This window comes from Arachis ipaensis, chromosome B07 (assembly GCF_000816755.2).
Source record: "Arachis ipaensis cultivar K30076 chromosome B07, Araip1.1, whole genome shotgun sequence".
Taxonomy (NCBI): Eukaryota; Viridiplantae; Streptophyta; class Magnoliopsida; order Fabales; family Fabaceae; genus Arachis; species Arachis ipaensis.
In genome coordinates, this window is record NC_029791.2 from 64,044,168 (window position 1) to 64,050,389 (window position 6,222).

Here is a 6,222-nt window from a genome sequence, read left to right on the forward strand (position 1 = left end):
TTCAGTATATTGGTCATCTCTCCCAAAGTCTTTGTGAGAGAAGCAGTCTCACTACTAGAGGAAACCTCCTCAATGGCCTTGGGATAGTTGTTCCTGTGCCTGGCATTCCGAGTAGACTCGCTATATCGGCAATCAGTTGCCACGCTTCTGTCGCCGTCTTGTACTTAGTCAGAGAACTATTACTTGCAGCATCTAATATAGTCTTGTCTTGAGGCTTCATGCCTTGTGTGAAGTAGCTAATCAACACCAACTGGTCAATCTTGTGGTGGGGACATGAGTCTAGGAGATTCCTGAAGCGTTTCCAATACTCGTAAAGAGTCTCTGATTCACCTTGGATAATGCAGAAAACTTCTTTCCTCAATCTATCTGTAACTTTAGCCAGAAAGTACTTGTCCAGGAATTTCCTTCTGAGTAGAACTCAATTAGTAACAACTTCTTCAGGTTGAGTGTATAACCACTCCATTGCCTTTCCCTCAAGAGAAAACGGGAAGGCATATAACCAAATAGTAGTCTCATCTGCACCATGATGCCTAGTAGTTGAGCAGGCTGTCTAGAAATCTCTATGGTGCTTGATAGGCTCTTGAGCAGGTAAGCCATGAAACATAGGCAGTAGATTGATTAGCGCAGTCTTTAGTTCAAAATCTGCAGCCAGATTTGGGTGACGCGCTTGATACGGTTGCAGTGTAAAGTCTAGAGCTCCTGCTTCCTGGAGAGTAATCCTTCTGGCCTCTACCATATTACCTGTGCATAAATCAATAGAATCAGTAGAAGAGGAGCTTGTTTCTTCCTCAAATAACGCTTTAGATTCGTCCTCAGATAAGACTGGTGAATTCGTAGAAACCACTTCACCACCCTCGGATCAGGTAGTAAACGCGTCATTCAATGAAAGAAACATACAGCTTATGGTAATAAAATAAAATATATTAAGAAAAATTAAACTAAAAATTGAATAAAAAAATGCAAAGATGCAAATATAAAAATATAAAAATATTTGCACTAACCAATAATTTAGCACACTGTTGCAACTCTCCGGCAACGGCGCAAAAAATTGACGAGCGAAAAATTGCCGATTAAGAATTTATAATGAAAACAGTATTGCAAGTACAGTTCTTAACCGACGAAAATTCCACTTATCAATTTAAAAAGAGTTGTCACACTTTAAGAATAAAATACTGGGAGTAGAATTCCCAGGTCGTCTCCCAACGAGTTGACAAAAGAGTGCAGTTTATTGATCGGGAATTTTCTGAGAAGTTTTTAGAGTTGGCAAATAAAGAAATAAATGACTATTAATTAAAGCAATAAAAATTAACGAGAGATTTTATATAATTAAAATGAAAGCCTTGACTAGGAGAAGATTAATCAGAATTCCTATCCTTGTTGAATTTTCCCAAGTATAATAGTAAGAGGTTGTTGTTCTACTTAGTTATCCCTTACCTAATAAAGGAAAGTCAAGTAACCAACCAACTCTGATTCCCAAGTCCTAATCCCTTCCTAGGAAAAGATTAGAGTTAGAGACTAGAGAGTCAGCCAATAACTTCCAATTACAAATTAAACTTGAGTATTCCAACTCAAGAGTCTCCTATTAATCAATTCCAAAGTCAGGTTGGGAGTCTACTCCATTGACATGAATGCCATTTTCGTAAACATGTAAAGGGGGTAGATGAAAAACATGGCAATTCAAATAAAGTAATAAAAGAAAATTAATTAAAGGTAAAAATAACTTTTTGCATTAATAAATTCTAAAATCGGAGATATCCATATGTAACACTGAACAAACTGAATGGAAAGTAAAAGAGTAAGGAAATAAGAAAGCAAACTATAAAGATAAAGACTTCAAACGAAGGTAATAACTCTTCTCAATATCCAATCCGAAAGCATAAAACTAGAAATCTATGAATGTGAAGAACCCTAGAGGAAGTAGTGTTTTCTCTCTAAGATTCAAAACTAAAACTAAAAATTGTGTAAATGTGAATGTCTGTTGAGTCTCTGCTTGTCCCCTGGCTCTAGTCTATGTTTCTGGGCCAAAAACTGGGTCCAAAACCAGCCCAAAATCGCCCCCAGCGTCTTCTGCAATTTTTGCACGTGGCGCATGTCATGCGTACGCTTAAGTCACGCGTACGCATTGATGGTCTTCTGCGCGTTTCACGCCTGCACGTCAGTCACGCGTGCGCGTCGATATGCGACTTCGCTATTCACGCGTACGCGTCAGTCACGTGTACGCGTCACTGTGAAAAGCTCCAAGTCACACGCACGCATGAGCCGTGCGTGCGCGTCAATCCTCGCAAGTCAGCTCCTTAATTTCTTGTGTTCCTTCCATCTTTGCAAGCTTCCTCTCCATCCTTTAAGCCATTCTTGCCCTATATAGCCTGAAAACACTTAACACATAGATCACGGCATCGAATGGTATAAAAGGAAATGAAAAATATACAATTTATAGGCTTAGGAAGCAAGTTTTCAATCATAGAACAAAATTGGGAAGTATTTGTAAAACCATGCAATTTGTATGAATAAGTGTGTAAAGAACTGATAAAAACCACTCAATTTAGCACAAGATAAACCATAAAATAGTAGTTTATCATTGACCCAATCTGTACCTACTTTCTTTCATGCAATCACAAATTATCACAAAGGTATGTTTGCTGTTAGAGTCTTATATATGTGTCATTTATGTTATAATGTTTATTAATTTATTATATTTATTTTTATAAAATAAACAGAAAAATAATTTTTCATATGTGGATATTCTTCTTCTTTGCAAAACATTGATATTAATCTAAGCCTAAATTCACAACACAGGGAATGTATTTCACTAAAGACCAAAACATATGGCCATTTCAGATTACTACGGAGAAACTTATCAGTAAATAGTTTCAAAGAAATAAATCATTACTTTTCTTTTATATCCTCTGATCCAGGATTATAACTCCTACTCAATTAGTAACTCAATCCCTACATTTACTGTTATATTGGATGAATGGATGTGCATATTTCTTGTATTCCTATCATCTTATTTTTTTTCAAAACAGCAAACATAAATACGGATAACAGCAGCTCCATAAATACGGATAACTAGCAGTTAATACATGCCTCATGAGTAAACTAAATATTTGCTCTGGTTATTACTTTTTTTTTTTATCTAATCTTAATTTAGTTGATACGGTTATTTTTTCTTAATTTAGTTGATGCACTCTTGGGAGCTTTATATTCTTATGATCTATGTTATTTTCATAAATTATTTTAAAGTTGTGAGTAGTATAGCTAAATCTAGAATTTGTTGTTGCTTTGATGATCTATGTTGTTGTGTGTTAAACTATTTTTGATAATCGTGTATTTTTTAATGTAGGAAGAGATTTACAAATCATATGGTAACTCGTGACATTACGAAAGATTTGTTAAGTAGAATGCTTTCTCCAGCGCCAAGATGGCACGATTATTGTCCAAATATGAAGGAGGAGTTGTTTAACGATTTTTTGGTAAGTGATTATAATGTTGCCTCAATGCAATTTTAACAGATAATTGAATTGAGTAGTTACTAAGTCTTTCAATCTTTAAATTTAGGAAAAACATGAATTTGCATCAAATTATGATAAGGCTATGGCAAGAACTGTTTGGAATAGGACAATGCTTGATCGCTATCCTGATATTTTGAAAAAAGCAAAGGAAAGAGCTTTTAAGGAGGCAAACTCAACTAGTATTGCTGACATTAAGGGTCATGGACCTAAAGCAATGAAAGTTGATGTTTAGAATGGCTTAGTTGATCACTGGTTAGATTCAAAGTGGAAAAATAGGTCTGTGGCTCGTCAAAAAAATAGGGCTGCTATGCCTGCTCATAAACTACACACTGCAGGGTCTATCAGTTTCGGCAAACACAAGAGAAGAAAGGTATAAAGAAAAATATTGCATATCTCAATACTCATAAACTACACACTGTAGGGTCTATTAGTTTTGGTGAACACAAGAGAAGAAAGGTATAAAGAAAGATATTACCTATCTCAAATGATTTATGATAGTATATTCTAATAAATATTGTTACAAGAAGCTAAGTTGAAGCGCCGTGTATCTTTCCTTGAAGTATATGATGATGTTCACAAGAAAAAAAGTGGAGAATATGTTTCTGAAGTATCCAAGGAAATTATTGTAAGTGCCTTTAATTTTGTAGTCTAATTTACTTTCGGTTTTCTTAATAATATGTCCTTATTTTTCTGATGTAGGATTTATATGGAGAGGCAATATCACAAAAATATAGAGAAGATTTATTAGATCAACCTGAAGTTGATCCTGATGTGTGGACAAAAGTTGCAGGAACCAACAAGAAAGGACGAGTTCATGGGTTAGGCTGCAGTCTAGATATTGGTATTCGTGATCATAGAAATGTGTCATTACCAAAAGATACAGGTGTTTCTACAGTCAAACCAGTTTCACAAGCAAACATCACTCAAGCTATTAAAGAAGCATTGCCTAGTGCTATAAATGAAGTGTTGCCTAGTGTTGTAAATGAAGCTATACCGAGTAATCTACTGTCTCTCATTTCTAAGATTCTAGGATTCTCCCAAGAAAAGGATCATTAGAGTGACTTTGCTGGCAATAATATTGATTAGGTGGCTTATGTTAATGCATTTTGTTAGGCTTAGCTTATTTAGGTAGTTAATTTGTTTGATAGATAATTGATTGGGCATTTTGTTTCATTTTCAGGTTTTATAGAAGTTAGCTTACTTTATTGGTCGTTTACTTAGTTGATAAAAAATTATATAGATTGATTTTTATAGTTACTAATATTGTTAGATTTAGCTTGTTTTGGTATTTTATTTGTGAAGAGTCTATGTTGGAGATGTTACATTAGACTTTTATTTTAATCAATATGTTGGGTTTGAATTTTTTTTAAACATGTATGATTTTGATGAACTAATTTTATTTGTATGCATTATAATCTTTTAGTTCAATCACTAAACTAAAAAATTAATATGATGTTTATTTTAATATAGCGAGAAAATTAGAATCCTAACCGATATTCTAGAAAAATTAGAGACATACTCACTGTTGATGATGGTGACAAATTAAATACTCTATTGCGACTGAAATATTTGTCAGATACCTAAAGATTTGTTACTAGTTTAAAAGGAACTTGCGATGATATTTTGCAATAGTATTGCAACTAATTGACTACATATTATTTCCTAGCAAATTAGCGACTATTTCATAACTTTACTTTTTCATTTTGAGTAGCTTTGGTTTAGCGACAACATTTCTACAAATTTAATTAAGGATTTTCAAAGATTAGCTATAGATCTGCTACAAAATGTGACAGATTTGCGATCATATTTGCGGACAACTTGCGATGAGTTAGGTTCAGAAAAATTCCTCGCTAACTAGCGTCAACTAAGCATTCTATTTCATCTACGAAGTTAGCTTGCATTTAACGATGAGTCTGCTGTAGTAGAATTTGTCGCTAATTAGCGACTACAGTTTAGTCTATTTCTTCTATGAAATTAGCTTTTATTTTAGTGATGGATTTGCGACTATCTATTCGGTTGCTAAAAAATTTTCTGATGAATTAGCGACTGTTGTGTTTGCCTCACTGATCTGCAACTTGTAATTAGCGAGAAAAGCATTAGTTGCTAGACGGTAACTAATTCGTCACAAATTATATTTTGCGTCAGATTAACAATGATTTTACGATTTTTTTATGGTAGCTAATCGGCCATAGCTAGAGTGTCTTTTCCTTTCTTTTGTAGCTCTGAGGGGCAGATATATATGGGGTTAAGCTAGCTTGGGTACTAAGTTAGGGGCTTACTGAATGAGCTAAGACGTGGGATGTCTTGTATATATATATATATATATGTACATAGCTATATGTAGTCATTACTATGAATAACTTTATATGGGTCAAAGTAATGACGCGACTGATGGATGTGAACTAGTTGTGAATAAGAATCCCATGCGGTAGTATGTGAATAATGTTTGCTTCTATTCTATTCCATCTCATATTTTATCTGTAATTGACCATCGATTTTTGTGCTACGTTGAATAAAAAAAATTATCCCATAAAGACACGTTCACGTTTCTGATGGCGAATTAAACTCATACTATATTAATAAAGAGTTAGTTTTTGTAAGAAAATAGATTAGTGACATCTTACTATTAGCATGATCATGACGTGCTAAAAATTAGGTCATTATATTTTTTTTTGGGAGTTCTCAATTGCAATAATAAAATATTCCATTA